The sequence below is a fragment of the Sardina pilchardus genome, chromosome 22 (genome assembly GCF_963854185.1).
Source record: "Sardina pilchardus chromosome 22, fSarPil1.1, whole genome shotgun sequence".
In the NCBI taxonomy this organism is placed as follows: domain Eukaryota; kingdom Metazoa; phylum Chordata; class Actinopteri; order Clupeiformes; family Clupeidae; genus Sardina; species Sardina pilchardus.
The window spans coordinates 10,038,493-10,055,992 of NC_085015.1; the positions used below are offsets into that span (position 1 = coordinate 10,038,493).

Genomic DNA, 17,500 nt, shown 5'->3' on the forward strand with positions numbered 1-17,500 from the left:
TAGTGACTGAACTAAAGTCTAATAAGGAGAGACGAGTTTGTTCTCCATACACTCTCTGACACAGTAGTGCACTCTGACACCATACAATCTATCATACGATTTGCTATCAGTATTGCATCATTAGGATATTATATCTTATCAAATTATATTACTGTGCAGGTGAGAGACATTTTATTTCATCACACTAATCAGGTTAATGGACATAAATAATAATATATATATTTTTAAAGTGTTTCCACCACTCAAGGTTTCATAACATGTCCATCTCACATTGTCCTATACAGCAAAATGGTCAGGGCTACATCTTGTGTAGGCCTATTTGCATATATTTCAAGATAGCTGGTCTGCCTGGCTGGCCAGATAAGTAGGAACAGGCAGAAATCAATGCTGCCTGTCACCTTTTAGCACGACAAATGGTGCCTATTGTTCGCTCTGTCCCCCTCCTCCCCTCCTCCTCCCTCAACTTAGACAAGCAGAGAGTAGACACCCAGACAGGCTGAAAGGCCCAGCCAGGCCAGCGCAATGCTAATCGGACCAAAGCTGGCCAGATGACACCATCGACTAAAAATAAGAGCTCCCCCACACTCTCTCACACACGCTAATTTCAAACGCGTAGATTTGTTAGTAGTACGCCAACCAACCGAATAACACACACAACTAAATAATAATGCCTTAAAAGAACGGCGAGATAAGTTTCAATTTCTTCTATTTGAAAGCATTAAAAGCCCCGAGAGGTCTTGTTAAACAGCCGTGTCTGTGTCAAGGCTCTGCAGTGAGGGATCTAAGGACAAGCGTTGATGGACAGGGAGCGAAGTGTGTGGAGTTGTGCTTCGGCTGCACTCGGAACAGTCAGAGTTCCTTGACGTCACCTTAGAGGCCAGCCTGTGTGCTGCCGATGCTGCCGCCGCCGTTCTCTCAAACATGTCTTTGTTATTCAGAGCTTTCCACAGGAGAGCGGCAAGCTGTAAAACATGGAGCACTTCATAATTCCTGAAGAGGCACGTAACGCCGCTATCCATAGTCAAATGCACAAAACAAATAATTGAAAATATTGAATTATTTAATTAGACGCAAATTAGGAGATTAGTTCTGCGCCCACATGGACGGCGGGAAATGACCATCAACAATACGGCAACACGATAGTAATAGCCTAAATTACAAAATCAACGCACAAATATTCCAATAAAAGGTTTAATAAAACATTTCCCCCAAATAAATCATAGTCTGCACAACCGAATCGTTTACACATTTGTTTGATTTTCGGTCTTCCCGTTTGAATCCTCCCTCTCCATAAGCCATTAATTATCCCTTAATAAAGATTATCTTACGCTAGTAATTAATGCAAGCTACATTAATTACGTCTGAACATAATACGCCTACACATCATGTGCGATAATGGAACAACTATTGTTGAAGATCACCACACACCAGTCCATTCCGGTTTGGTCCAATGGCTTTCCAAGGAGCACTCCGGGACGTATTTTCTTACCAACCACCAAGCATGGCCCTTTGGTAATAGAATAGCCAATGTAATTTGACACTTCAACTTACTGTGCTCCCTTCTAGTTGACTCAGTTACTCACCCACTGACGTTAAGTCCATTCTTAGAGCTTGTGACGAGGGAAAAAAGGAAGATATTTAAAAACAAGAGGCAAACAACACGGAGGATTTTTTCCGCTCTCGCCGCCCGGGGTGAAATCTGTAAGTAAGTTCCATATTTGTTTCCGTGTTGTCGTTCACACCTCTCGCCTCGGATGGTTTTGTGTTTAGATGGATGGAATTGATTCCCAACGATAGTGTTATCACTTCAAGAAGCGTTTATAAAGCTCGACCACGCTAATAAGGAAGGGGTTATTGTGATGTGTCCGCGACCGCTTGAGACTGTCGGAAATCTCAATCGGGGTGTACGTTTCGCCAGTAACAGACACGGCATTGCTGTTCAGCGCGTTTGACCTGTATTGTGCAGATTTTGAGGTTGTTGAGATATATTGTTGATATGATCAATGAAGAAGTTGAAGGATTATGATAGCATACGAACGTATTACGCAGAGGTGTCGTTGGGGTTTACATCTAAGGCGCATGGTTTGTGCTGGAAGTGCAACAATTTAACCATGCCGTCTTTATTCCATTCATAAATTTAAGCGCAACCGATCGGTAAATACATTTGCCCTGTGTAGCCAAATAGAAGACTACACGCATTTTAAACTCACAGCATGTTGTGCTTTTTACACTTTTCGCTATGCTTAAGTTTCGTGTGTTTAAATCATCTAGGCTTGTATGCTTCTCTGGGCTATTAATTTAAGCGGGCAACTTTCATATGTGGTTTCACGCTGGCGAATAGACCTGGCGTGGACCATGTTGGCTGTAGTATGTGTGTGTAGTGTATTTGGTTATAGCAACTGACGGGTTTGTCTCCCAGATTTTTTCCCTGTCTGAATCCAGTTGGGACTAAGGGCCTCTTGCAAAGACTCGGTTCCCTTTCATAGCTGTACATCTGTCCAGGAAGCCAAAGAACAGCCAAGTGGAAAAAAAATCTGCCAGACTGAACTGAACACTCTGCGCTGCTGCTCGGCTTTTTAACCATTGTCAGAGAGAGAGAGAGAGAGAGAGAGAGAGAGAGAGAGAGAGGAAGGGAGGTGGGGTGTCTCCTGTGAAGCCATGCTCAGCTGCTGTTTTGGGAGACGCGAGATATTTGCATTTTAGAAACTGCTGATAAAGAAATCACAATTCTCTTCAGATCCCGGTGCTCTTTCCGTCTTTTTGAAGTGGCTTCTGGTGCTGCGCGACGTAAGCTGAAGAGTAGCCTGTCCTTTCCTTTGGCTAGAGTGTCCACTATGTTCTCTTCTTGTTATTGTAATGATGTAACCGAGTACTAATGCTCTGCAACATCATCAAAGCTGCACGGAGTATGAGACAGCAATCTGTCCTCCCTCTATGAAAACATAGGTGCTGCTGGTCAGTGCTCTCTCTCACTCCCACACATACACACACACACACACACACACACACACACACATTGACACAAGCATGTGTGTGTGTGCGTGCTTAACAAAACACATCTTGGAGACGTATTCGTTTTTCATTGAGTTTCAAGTGCGCAAAATATTTCTTAGGGCAAAAGAGGTCCTGGTATGTTTAATATTTCTGAGAGAGACAGACAGAGAGAGAGAAAGAGAAATAGAGAGAGCGAGAGAGAGAGAGAGAGTGTGTGTGTGTGTGTGGTGGTGTTAGCGGGTGAGTTAACTTTCCTCCTTCTTTCCCTCCCCTCTCCTTCACTGTGGGGGCCCCCAGGTTGCGACTCTGAATTAGCATTGGGTGGAGGACTGGAGATGGTGGTGGTGGTGGTGGTGCTGGTGCTGGTGGTGGGGAAGCAGCAGCAGCAGCACTGACCCTTCTCCTATTCAGCTTGGGGATGTTGAAACACCAGTCGTCAAACAAAAGACACATTGAAACGGAGATCTGCGATTCCAGCACGTGCGACAGGGGACTCAAGTAGACCCATTTATTAACTGGGCTCCCCCCCCCCCCCACCTCCTCTACCCCCTACCCCCCCAAAACCCGCCAGTGAAGCACACGTTGTTATGGAAGGCAAAAGAAGTATTTATAAACCAGTGTCATTACATAAATGCGCTTTGTGGACATGTTTAGCCTCTTTTTCTATGACTATGTGAGTGAGTCTGATGTTAGTGTATCCTCGTGAGATATCACAAGACACTGGTTGAATGTTTTTTTTTTTCCTTTCTTTTCCTCTCTCCCTCTGTTGTGTTACATAAAAGAATAATTATAATTAGCAGCTATACACACTTTGATTAAAAATGTAATTTTGCTCCACTCAACTACTACGCAACTTTCAACAATGCTCCTCGTTGGCTTTTGCGGGGGCCGCGTGCCCAACGTGTATTTAAGTGCTATTTAAGTGTTTTTAACCGCCGTCGAGTGCTGAGTGGACTGGTTGAAAATACACGTCTATGCCTCCTCACCTCTTCCTGTTGTGTTTGTCTCTCTCTCTCTCTCTCTCTCTCTCTCTCTCTCTTTCTCTCTCTCTGATGGAGTGATTCAGTCATGCCATCATCACCTCAGTGCTCTGTGCGAGCCTCATTCATCTCACACTTTTTTGTTTTTTTCTTATTCTCTCTTTTCGGGCAGACGAGGTGATGAATGTTGAAGTCATCCCCCTAGACTGTGGTGTTTGTGTGTTTCAGTCATGCTGGCCACACACTGATGCAGACTTCTCTCTTTTTCTTTTTTCTCTCTCTCTTTCTTTCTTTCTTTCTCTCTCTCTCTCTCGCTTTCTGTGTCTGTCTCTAACTCCATTCTCTGCCTCTCTTGTTGAGGTGAGCGTATGGGAGCTGAAAATTGCTCTGCCACATGGGAAATGATTCAAGCTGGAGATCAGAGAGAACACACACACACACACACACACACACACACACACACACACACACACACACACACACACACACACACACACACACACACACACACACACACACACACAGAGAGGAAGAGAGAGAGAGAGACTGGAGGAGTTATTACCTTTTCCCGTCTAGATGCATGTAGATAGATCCACACCCTCCTATTGTCACCCAGGGTGGTCAGGCGTGCATCAAGTGACTTCCCATCTCCCCCAGATCAGTCTCCCGCAGCGTAGCATGTCTATAAAATCACATTCCTCCACACACACACACACACACACACACACCACCGCACCATTTCAAAAAAGCGACCCCTCTTTTGCAATAAGGTTTATACATTTAATAATCCATCAATAAAGGCAATATAAATTACCCCGCTGAAATGATGATCGCATAAAAGTGGTTTAACAAGACACTTTCTCTCCCGTGTATTTCCTGCTGTGACCCGGGGCCTCTTTGTGGTGCTACGGCGGCACATGGCCATAAATCTCTCCCCCCCATGCTCACACAGGCTCGCTCGCGCTCATCAATTGCAAATGTGGTCTAAAGTGGCCAGTAAATTGTGCATTTAGCCTCTGCTGTTGCTTGTAATGTGATTGGTGGTAGTGGGAAGGGTGGAGTGGGGTGGAGTGGAGTGGGTGGGTGGATGGGGGGGGGGGGTCTTTGTTAGAAGCATGGGACAGAGTGTGTCCATGTTTGCAGTGATCTCTCGTTCTTTTCTCTCTCGCTCTCACTTACAATCACATGCACTAACACATACACTTATACACTTATACACTCATACAATCATACACCCGACCCATACACACACACACACACACACACACCCACACACATTCAACACGAGTGTACTATGAGGAGAGCGGGACGCATAGGAAGTACCGTGTGTGCGAATGCTAAAGTTTTAGATGGTTGTCGGAGCGCGTGTGTGCATCAGGACGTTCAAGTTCCTCTTTTTTTTTAGCGAACGAGAGAGAAAGGAGGCCAGAGAAAGAGAGAGAGAGAGCGAGCGAGAGAGAGAGAGAGAGAGATATTACTAAATAGTCAAAAAAGTGTGAATGAATGCCCTGCGATGACTTATTCTCACATCGAGGCACTCAGCAGATTCCTCTTCCGTTCTCCCCTGTGACGAGGCAAAGATCCCTGAGTTCTTAACCGCACTGTTAATTGCCTCTCATTGCTTAGATAAATCAACGGGCGAGTATGATTAATCGATTAGTGGAAAGATTCGCCCCGGCCCGCACGCGAGCAGGGCTGTACTATCCACCCTTCATGCCATGGCATAGCGCCGCGCGGGGATGGTTAAGAGTAAGTGTAAGTGTGTCTCTTAACCTTGGCTTTGACAAAGAACCAGTCACTCTGTGCTTGAGGAGATCTCGTTCCCCCGGCCCTTTCCTCCTCTTCTGTGGAGTATTGTCGGTCTTCCGGCTCACAGTGAGGGCTGTGAAGGGGGCCGGGGAATTTACCCCCAGACTGCCCCGCACCTGTGCTCCCCCCCCCCCCTCTCTCTTTCTGGGGGTGGGGGGTGGGGGGTGGGGGTAGGGGGGTGGGCTGCTGTGCACCCCCCCATCCCAACCCGGGTCGTTTCACGGTGGAGGGTGGTGGGTGGAGGTGGATGGGTGTGTGGGAGAACATAGATCATGTCTGTCACTTTCCTGGCTGGTCCGCGTTAGGAACCCGATCTGTGACTCGGGGAAGGGAGAGCGCTTGATTTAATTGTTCTCATGGTGGTTGTGTTTGTCTTGTGGCAGCGGAGATCGGAAGGCATATGAGAGAACGAGAGAGAAAGAGAGAGAGAGAGAGCAAGAAAGAAAGAAAGAAAGAAAGAAAGACAGAGAGGGAGAGAGACAGAGAACATTGAGTCTGACTATGAGGTACGGAGAATGTCAGGGAACAGTGAGAAAGGGAGAGTAAGTGAGAGAGAGACAGAGAGTGAGAGAGAGACTGAGTGAGAGAGAGAGTGAGTGAGAGAGAGACAGAGAATGAGAGTGAGAGAGACAGGGAATGGGTGAGAGAGGAGGAGAAAAAAAATGAGTGAGCGTCTGTGAGACAAAGAAAGCAAGAGAGACAGAAAAGAAAGAGACAGAGAGGAAAAAGAGCGAGTGAGCGACCCATGCGCGAAAGCAAAAAGAGAGAGAATGTGAGGGAGAGAGAGAGAGAGAGAGAGAGAGAGATAGAGCAAGACGGAGGGAAAAATAACGAGGGGGTGGCCAAGGCTGGCGCCAGACCACAGAGTATTTAATCATATTATAGCGTGCAACCTCTCCCTCTCTCTTTCTCTTTCTCTCTCTCTCTCACTCTCTCTCTGTTTCTCTGGCTGGGCCGGAGCTGTGGGTGTAACAGGGATGGAAGCCATGGCTTCAGGCCGCCAATCTGCACCCTAGCCGGAGCAGGTAAAGGCAGTCGGTCTGCAGGCTGGCCCCGCAACGGCAACAAGGACAAACACTCCCGCGCTCCACTGCCTGGAAAACATTTTGTGTGAAGTGGGATGCCTTTTTTGTTTTTGGTGTAAAAAAAAAAAAATGCCTTTCGCGAGCCAAAAAACACCAGGCATCTGTTATTGTTTTTTGCCCCCATCTTGGGGTGTCAGGACAAGAAAGTACTAAAATCCCGATGGTTGGTTTTTGATGTTCTTTTCTGGCAGATTTTGGGGCTGTGTGTGAGTGCGAGTTTTTGTCTGTGAATTTGTGAGTTGTTTTCGTGTGTATGTGTATTGCACTACACACACACACACACACACACACACACGTATCCACACATCCACACACTGGTACTTACTTGATGATGAAGCTGAGCGGGAGTTGTAACATATGAAGAGGGGAGAAAAAAAGAGACCCTTTTTTGTGTGTGTATCCACTGAACAGAGCTTACGGAAACACCCATGTCCCATTGTAAGGGAAGCCCATCGTGGATATTAGTGCTGGATTTAAACGTCTTTCCCCCATAATCCCACTGTTGACTCCTCAGCTAAGCATTAAGTTTGTTATTCTAGCTCTTTTTGGGAGCACCACTCACGCCTAATCTCTGCTAATCTAATCTATCCCCCTTTTGTAAGAGATTGTGAATGACGTGGGTGTGTGGAAACACTTTAACCCTAGTCCCACACCAAACAAACTGGAGAGGGTAGCTTTTTCCCCTTCTGTTTCATCTTCGTCCACCTCTTCCTCCTCCTCCTCCTCTTTTACTTTCTGTACATCCCGTGTCTCCTCTCCTCCCTTTTTTCTTTTTCTTCTACCTATTCTTCCTTTTCATCTTCCTCTTCTGTCTGCTCCTCTTCTTCCTCCGTGTGTAACCTGCTAGAGTACGAGTGAGCGATCGCGGCAGTGAGAACGCGATTGACCCCCATCGGCGGGCTTGTTAGCGCTGAACAATGGGGGCCGATGTTGGCTGTTTATGTTGCCGCGGCGAGGCTAACTCGCGCGGTCGCCGGGACACCTCAGTGTTGCTGGCACATCATTAACGTGTCCAAATATTTTCACTGGCTCGCTGCCCAGACTCGAAATAAGCAATATAATATTAAACTAACCCTTGTTGATTAAAATCCCATTTATGATGCAGCAGGAGCTTGAAGGTAGTGTTCTATCTGAACGTGCATCTGTTTACATTTTCTGTATGTTTGGAGATGGGTATCTGCTGTTGAAGATTTTGAAGGAAATTGCATCTTTAAAGATGTTGAAATATGCCATTTCAAAACAGTGTAGCATTTTCAATAGGTTTGTGGAATGAGCGCTGTTGTCATGTACCATACTACAATGTTAGAGAATGCCATCGGGCAGAATATTTGTGATTTTGCATTAGGCTGGTCAAAAAAAGAAGTCTGTTTTGGAGAAATGGTCATTGAAATGGTGAGAGAACTGCCAGTAACTGTGTAAGATTCCAGAATCACATCACAATTTTTGTAAGTGAAATTATGTCATGTTTGTTTAGTAGAATTTCACTCTTTGCTAGTTTCATTTCCATGTTGCTTCATCCAGCATTTAACCCCTAATCAGCCACACAGCGCTGTGGTTTCCCTGCAAACTCAAACCTTTTGCAGTCCGACTTCCTCTCTCCGTAGGAGCCAGCAGAAGACAATTTAATGACAGTCAGTCAGTGGCATGGCGTGTATGTGTGAACACAAACCAGATGACAGCAGAACAGTTAGAGCCGCACCTCGGCACCAGTTTCACTCTTTTGTGCTTCACTCTAAGTGCTTTCTGCGCTGGCGAGGCAGCCATTGGGGCTCAGCGGGCTCTCGGGCTCATGCATGTTTGATTTGACACCCGGTGAAAAACATACGAGGAGGATGTCACAATGCGTTGTTCCCAGTGCCTGGAGTAAGTGGCCAGCCCTCTGAATCGTAAATAACATCCAGCCCAGCCCCTGAATATGCCGCCGTCATGAATTAAACACGAGCGCGGCATATTTAGGTGATTTCAGCCCGGCCCTGTAGAGAAAGTGTACTGTTTTTCTCCTTTTTGGCAAATCTGAGGCGTTGACTTTGATGCTTTTTTTTTTTTTTCGATGCCACCTTCGAGGGGATATTTACATCTGGGGAATATTTTAGCATGAGGTAATTGGACAACCACTGGAGGTGAGTTATTGATCTGCAAAAGCACCTGCCGTGTGTGTGTGTGGGCGTGTGTGTGTGTGTGACTAGATTGTTTTCGGTCTGCCACACTGTCTGTGGGCGAAGCTGGTGATGTGCAGAAAGTGTTGCATGTGCCATGTGTGTTATCGGTGTGTTTTTCGCTGCCCTCTTGGCCAGCAGTGGATCTTTATCTTTTTTTGCTTCCTGTTTCGGAAGCTCTGACTCAAGAAGGCCTTTGTGTTCCGATAAGTGAGTTGAGATCTTGGTGCTCTCAACGCCAGAGTCAAAAGTTCAAGTCTTGACAGAGGCACATTTTTTTTGGATTCAAATGAGACATTCTCTGGGCTCAAAGCCACCTGCTGAATAATTAAAGACTGAAACACTGATACAGACTGATGTCTACGGGCACACGCCTAACGGTGACATTTTCTAGGAGCACCTCTTCGCTACTAAAGGTTCGGGCTGAGTTTGAAGTTTCACAGTCATCCCAAAAACCCTGGGAAAACAGAGCTGAAAGTACTGACATTTATTTTAAATTTAAAAAAAAAAGTCCGAAGCAAGAATGGTTTTTCGAAAGAAAAATTCCACCCTCGTCTCTGGTTGATTTTGGCACAATCAACCATCTAAAATGTGCCTGCTCTCCTTGTGGTGAATAGACAAAGTCACACATAGCCTTGCAATACGAGTGTTGCATTGAAATACATGCTATATCTTTATTTAGTATATATATATGCTAGATATATGCTATACTATATTTGTTGGGGTTTTATGCCTTTTTTGGGGAAAAGAGAGCGAAAAGAGCGACAGGAAGTTAGTGGGAGAGAGCGAATGGGTGGGATTGGGAAATGACCCAGGATGGACCCGAACTCTGGTCTCCGTGGGCAATTTGGCCACAATGTGGGCACAATGTGGTATGGATGATGTAGCCAGTTGTGCCCCAACCCCCCCCCCCCTCCCACACACACCACACACACGCACACCCTTTTTAACCCTTTCATCCTCTGTTTATTATCTCTATTTTCCCCACAGTGTTGCACTCACTCAGTCGCTCCTTGTCTCCTCGTCTCCCCCTGCGATAATTTCTTCAATAAGTCTATGAAAGTGGGAGAGAGAGCGAAAAAGAAGGGTAATCTGTTACCCCAGCAACCCCCAGGCCTCGCCGACAAGCGAGAGGTGCGGCGTGCCAAAATCGCTCCTGTGGTGCTTGACTCCGACACGGCGTCTTGAGCAAATGGCACTCTCCTCCTGATTTCATTTCATCCGTCACCACCAGGCTCCATTCAGCTCCCCGCGTTGTGATATTCTAGCACCAACATCATTTTATTTGATTTTTTTCCCCCTTCTTCTTATTCTTCTTCTCCACCCACCGACCGTTTTTACCGCATCCATCACGGCGTGCCGGTGGTGTCAAGACGGACTCCATTTTCAGGAGGACAGAAAACAAATCTTTTCACGACGCCGCCGCCATTGGTGCTTCGCGCCGTAGATCTCTCATTCAGCCACACAAACGACTCGTGCATCCATCAGGGTTTGAATTCCCTGTCGGTGCCCTTTTGCCGGCGACCTTTGAGTAAAGACGCTCCCGAACGGACATCGCTTTAACATTTGAACCCAGCCTCAAACGAGCGTCCAATGAATACAAACGTTCGGGATGAACGAACACAGACACACAGACACACACACAGACACACACACACACACACACACACACACACACATACACACACACACACACACACATACACACACACATACACACACACACATACACACACACACACACACACACACATACACACATACATACAAACACACACAAACACACACACAGACAATACACGCAGACAATGCACACACACACATACACACACACACTCACACACACACACACAGCATATTCGCGTAGAGGAGCTTCTGTCAACCTTTGGTACCAAGTATTTCCCATCTTACACGGAGCGCATTATGCAGTGGTTGTAGCAGTAGCAGCAGCAGCAGCAGCAGCAGCAGTAACAGTAGTGGCAGCTCAGGTGCAGGGCATGCATCAGCCCCCACCACCACTGTGCTGAGGTGACAGCTGCAGGCAAGAAATGAAGACGGTAATAGAAGTCTCAGTGCCAGATAGAGCGTAATAAATCAAAAGCAGCACACTGTGTGTGTGTGTGTGTGTGTGTGTGTGTGTGTGTTTGTGTGTGTATATGGGTCGGTGTGTGTGTCTGTATCTGTATGTTTCTCTCTCTCTCTCTCTCTGTGTGTGTGTGTGTGTGTGTGTGTGTGTGTATGGGGCTGTGTGTGTGTGCGTGCCTGCCAGTGCGCATGTGTATCTGTGTGTGGCCATGTTTTTTTTTCTAGCTTTTATTCCTCGCTGTGTTATTGGGTCTTTGTGTAAAGCTGTGACCTGAGGTTGTGGCTTGGGGTGGGTGGGGGGATGTTGGAGTGTTGGGGTGGGGTGGGGTGGGGAGGCTTGTGGTTGGGACTCTGGACCGGGACACTGGGACGCAGTATTGCAGCGGCCAGCTCTGCTATTTTGGGCTGGAGGAGCCGTTTCCAGAGGACTTTAAATAACCGCTGTGTAAACATTGTCTGTTCACTTCCTTGCTCGCCATCCGGTGACTGTCCACCACCCCCACCCCCCCTCCCACCCCCCCAACTCTTTCCCCGCCAACCATCTCCTCCCCCATACCCCGTGACCCCCTGATTTTTTATAAATGGCCTCTACCTAATTCCAAAGGCAGTCTTTGGGGGAGCTCTGTCGCTTGCACCTGGACTTGACATTTGGCGAGGGTGGGGGAGTTGGGGAGAGAGAGAGAGAGAGAGCTCGTGGTGGTGTTTGGGAGGGTGTGTGCAGGGGTGGGGGGGGGGGGCAGGATATTCAGAGGTGGGCACAAACAAGAATGACAGCACCCACCCACCCTCCGTTTAGTGATCCTTTCCAACGTGTCACATGTAGGCAGCATCTGGTGTTTTTCGGCAGCATCTGTGTTTTCTGTATTGTAGCAGTACGGTGAAGAGGGAGGTGGAGGCTTCCAAGGCGAGGTCTGTTTCTTTAATCAGGCCGGTCTGGAGTATTCTCTGTGCAATACTGCATTAATTCATTGCTAAAGTACCAGACATATGGTCCTTTTGTCTTTCTCAGCAGTTAAGAGATGCACACGCATTGTCTCAAACAAGTTGTCCTTAAAAGAATAATGTGAATCGTGTATTTTACAGTAAATGTTGTCAATTTGTTTTAAATTCACTCGTGACACTTCAAAAGCTCTCTCTAAGAAACACAAATACTTGGCACACAGTCTGTTTAATTGTGTGTGGGTGCTGGTTGATTTCGGAAAATTGTCATCTTGCTTGTTTGCCGATAGAATGTAATCTGGGATATTTTCACAGGTCTAGGATTTGCCCATAATTTGGTTTAGGCTATATTAGTTAAATGATTCTATACCTTTTCTCTGAGTGAAATCCAGGCAGGCTCCATTCATAAATCCATGAGGGGATGGGTATTGTGTGTCCCTTTGGCAAATGGGCATTGCCACAGAAGGAAGAAGCCGTCGCTTCGAGCCCTGTGTCGAATCCCTTGCCTTAAGTGGATGTGCAGCTAGTTGGGTTTCTTATGTCTCGCCGCGTGTCAAAGTCAAGCTCAGCTGCGAGCCAGATTGCTTCTTTTCTCATTTTCGCTCCCCTGCCAGCGCATATTTTAGCTCAGCGCTCAAGACCTCATACCTCCAAACACTCTACTGGCAATCAAGGCTCGTTTGCACGGAAAGAGGAGCATGTGGCCTCAGAGGAGGGGAAAGAATGGAAGGAAAAATGACATTGAGAGCAGAGACGCTATTTTCGGGGACATCCCTGGTAAATGCAAGAGGTGTGTGTGTGTGTGTGTGTGTGTGTGTGTGTGTGTGTGTGTGTGTGTGTGTTTATGTGGGGGCGGCGAAGCATGAGTCAGATGGGCAAGGTGGCACTTGGGTGCTCTAGCAGAAAGCAGGCAGGAGTTCTACCAAGGGACTTGCAGGCATGTCACTGCAAGCCCTTGCCAGCGAGTTGCTGCTATAACCTCCCACCCCGCACCTTTGCGTCGACAAAGCAGTGCGTCAAATCAACGTGGCAGACCACCATCCGAATGATCTCACCATTTTATCATTACGGGAGCGTTCATAATTGAAAAGCATGACTGGCTGCAACAAGATCTTCTCTCCCACTCGCGCTTAAAAGAAAAACCCATGTGCTTGGCAGCCAACTCGCTGGGCATCTGCCCTTGCGAGAGCCCCTGTATTAGCATGCAGTTAGCCGCTAGCTGCAGCTGGTGTCTTAGGAATTACCACACGCCATTGCCTTTGGGTCACGGTTCATCAGCCATGATGTCAAGCAAGGGTTGACCAGTGCCTGCTACACAGAGACGCTGAACAAAAAAAAGAGAGGAGAGGAGAGAGGGGGAGAGAGAGAGAGAAAGGCAAGCAGGCTAATGCACTAATGCAAGCTAAACCACAAGGCTAACAAGGCCTTGCCACTTTAAGTGCTAACAGACCCTGTAATCATTTATTTTGTGCTGTTCCACTGGAGTCGTCGGATCTTGATGAGCAAATTGAAAAAAAAAAAGAAAAAAGAAAAAAAGCTTATGGCTGCCGGCTGCTGAACATATCCTATTGTGTGGCTGTATAGCGGGATGGGGGTGGGTGGTGTGGGCTGGTGTTAAGACACCACGTGAGAGGTAATTATATTTATGTTGGGCTCTTTTCAATCTGTCACAGTAAATCTGTTTGACTTGTCACTTTGTAAATCATTACAGAGGATTAGAGCCTTGTTACAGACTCAAAAGGACGAGGGAAGAAAAGAGCTACTTTTTTGTCCTGGGATCTTTGTTTGTTTGATATTTTTTGACAGGCTCTCCATGAAGATATTAGGCGGCCATATTGACTAGTGATTTCCCCCCCCTCCCCCTCTTCTCCCCCTTCCCTTCGCTGTTTTTTGTTGTAAACACAAATTGGGAGGGAATAGGGTGATATTGTTGCCGCTCGCTTGGAGCAGGCTTCCTTGTGTCTCAGGCGGAGGCTTCAAAGGGCTTGGCAGCTTTCCAAGAGCAAAAGAATGCTTCAGATAATTTGCTTTGCAGTTGATTTTCTCAAACTCTCTCACTCTCTCTTGCTTTCCTTTTCCCCCCCTCTCAAATAATTGTTCAAGGATCAAAGTACCCAATGATTACAACTTGATTTCCGAGAGAATAATATAAGCAACTCTGATGCCAAGCTGTTGGTCTGGAAACAGGCGACTCGAGTCGAGTCGATTCTGTTCGACAATGGAACAACGTTACCACTGCAACTGCATGACTTTTCCTGCTATTTTCCAGATGTACCCTAATTTTCATAAGTAGGGAAATCACAGGGCTTGCTCAGGACACAGTCATGACTGCTTCTGTGTCATCAGCCCTGGAATGGCTGCCTTCATACAACATCACAACAGCAAGGCTCACCCTTTTTTTTATATAGATGTTTTGTAGCAGTAGTTGTAGCTATGTTGTAGCTATGTTGTAGTCATGTTGTAGTTATGACTATACATTCCCATTGCAGTAATTTGATGAAGTTTATATGGCAGAGGGGAAGTCCCCATGTCAGCTTACCGTATATGAGTGTCGAGATAGGCAGCCTATCGCTGATTGCAGATTTTAGAGGCTCTGGATTGGCTCCTGATCGGCTTTTGCTGCATTTGTTGGGTTTTTTTTTTCAGCGCTTTCTTGGCATTTTACTGCTGAAGCAAATTTGTGACAATAAGAAGCTGTTTATAATTTTCATTGCAGGCAGGTTTAGTGGAGTCTTGCGTGGTCTCTTAAATCACAGCAAAATGTGCTGTGTAATAATGCGACTCCTTGTAATTCCCGATCTGCCTGCACAGCAGACTCTTTTAATCGACCGAGGTAGGATGTGTGTCGCACGAAAGGAAAACTATTTGGACATGCTAGGGATAATAATGAGGTGCAAGCAAGCTTTTTGTTAATTCATGGAGCCCGAGGCTGTACATTTCTTTATATAAAAAAAAATATGGTTGGCATCTCGATGATGAGATGTTGAGGGGAAAAAAAACAATAGCAATGAGAGGCAGGCAGTGCCAGTAGTTACAAAACAAGCCCAGACACAATCAATGCAGTTCTTCTTGTCTGGGGAGGTTTGTCTGAGTGTGTGTATCTGTATGTGTGTGTGTGTGTGTGTGTGTGTGTGTGTGTGTGTTTGTTTGTGTTGGGGAGGGGGTCTGTAGGATCATGCAGCACAGCTCCTAGGCAGACGCTTTGTTTATAAACTTCACAGGCAAAGTGGAACGCCCTCGGTTGAGTTTGCTAAGTCACCCAAGGGGCAGCGTACCTTCTGGTCCTCCGCGGGTTGCATTTGTTAAAGCCCATCTTCTCTCCGAAGCGCCCGCAAGCGGTTTCTACCTGTTTTTATTTTTGTTTCTGCACAGAGAAGGGACGGTTTGGCCTTGTTCCCCATGTCCAGGGACAATGTTTCCCCCTTCATTTTTAATAACCTAATTTGCATTATGGATTTAATAACATATCGTGTGTGCTTGTGTGTGTGTGTGTGCTTGTGTGTGCCTGTGTGTGCGTGCGTGTGTGTTTGTGTTTTATTATTTTGTTCTTCTGGGGGAAAACGACATGAATTATTTTGCCCATTACTCCTTTCGCCTGCTGATGTGATTGTTTTGGTCGGTAAATAAGAGGGGTCCTCCGAGTGCAAAATTAATGAACGGAATTTATCAGCGGTGTTGGGGTGGTTGCGGTGATGTGTGTGGCGTTTGCCGAGTCGAGGTGAGAACAGGGTCGGCCGTGGTAAACGCTCGCAAGCGAAGTAGCGAACGCACCGGAGGTCGACTTTCTCTCGGTAGCACACACCTTAATCATTACTCATTAGCCGAATTCTCTCACGAACCTCTGCTCACATTGCATTGGTAGCCTTGAGGAAATGTAAGTACTTTTCTAAACCAAACATCCCCCTGACCTCCCGCCCCCTCCCCCAACACCCCTCATATTCTACAAATGTTACTGCAGTATATAACTTTTTAGGAACGTTAAACCTTGCACACACATACACTCACACGGCCCTCTCTTGAATGATTTGCAGGGGCCTGGTCTTTCTCAGACAATGAATGCGGCTTTTGTTAAGCTAAGCCCCGCTGGTTTAAAATTGGAATGGGGGGAATGAGCGAGTGAAAGAGAGAGGGAGAGTGAAAGAGAGAGAGAGAGAGAGAGAGAGAGTGAGAGAGGGGGCGAGAGAAGGAGAGCGAGAAATCTGCAAGAAGTTTCTCTGTTTCTCAAAAGCTGGGAGGGGATCTGGCTTCACGGGTGAAGGGCTCCTTCCCCTCATGAATATTTAATGCTTGCATTTTTTAACCATCGTCGTCTCCGTAAGAATTCGTACAAAAAAAAATAGGAATCGGGGGCTGCGACCAGGCCTAGAGAAAGACATGTTCTGTTCCCTGTAGTGGCGATAGAACCGAGGGCTAAGCGTCGCGGACGGGTGCCAGCAGAACCCCCACACCCCCACACACACACACCCAATCATTACGGCTCGGCCAAATGGTGAATCAAATATGTGGATTGTGTCAGAGTAATTTAATGCCGGGTACACATGAAATACGTGTCCCGGCCTGCTTTTCGCTGGGTAAGCAGCGTGTACAACAGCAGAGGCCCTAGGAGTGTGGAAGAGAGAGAGAGGGAGAGAATTGTGAGGGGGGTATACGGGGGCTAAATTGAAAATGCCTCATTCTGACACTTCTTCAATGCACTCAGCAAAATGGATTTGATACACTTAATCCGTTTGGCAAATTGACCAGAATCTGAGTGGCAATATCTTCTCAATGTACATCAATTTTGGCTAATGGAGTTCAAGGGATAAGAAAAAAAAAATGAAGTGGGAATGTTTTGTAGGCAATGTTTTTTTTTTTTTTTTTTTTTCTGGCCACCATGTATTTCCCCTGACTGTATGAAAGACGGTGAACAAGTCTGGCTTTTACAACAGCACTGCTGACATCACTTTCTTTCCCCTTCCACATCCCCCCAAAATCCCCAGACTATGAATTTACCTGATGATTACCGATGCAAGATAGTTTACTACTCCAGAGGGGGGGGGGGGGTGGCAGGGGTAAGAAAGTACAAGCGCATAGCATTTGCAGAACAATGCCCAGAGGTAGTCCAGAGTCACACACCTAATTTGGCATTAAATCTCTATTGTTCAGCGAACTGCAAACTACTGCATTCATTTTTATGATGATCCGGGAGCGCCTGTTTGGGATCTCGCCGGATGAGAAATTGGGAGCGGGCTTGGATTTGTCAGATAAAGCCAGTTGTGTAAGGTACCTAACTCTGTATATACTCTCTATACACACACACTCTCTCTCTCTCTCTCTCTCTTTCGTTTTTTTTTTTTTTTTAGTATCCAAGGTGCAGCTATAAGCTACTGGCACAGCATGTTTTACAACACTGGCAGACTAGGCTGATGTAAACACATACTGTAGCCCTGCAGTATTGAAAGGGGCGCTGAAT

The 17,500-nt window shown here is 46.6% G+C and overlaps 1 protein-coding gene across 8 annotated transcripts in view; it reads left to right on the forward strand.

The window, feature by feature from the left end:
• Positions 1-1,579: 1,579 nt before the first annotated feature.
• The window catches only part of LOC134070699 (zinc finger MIZ domain-containing protein 1-like), a 152,020-nt gene continuing 136,099 nt past the window's right edge, over positions 1,580-17,500 (forward strand). For 7 of the 8 annotated variants that reach the window (XM_062527112.1, XM_062527115.1, XM_062527114.1 and 4 more), the window contains exon 1: positions 1,580-1,701. The gene's annotated coding sequence lies outside the window, so the exon portion shown is untranslated. Of the gene's footprint in view, positions 1,706-17,500 lie in introns of all 8 variants that reach the window. The other variant, XM_062527113.1, reaches the window with a different exon arrangement.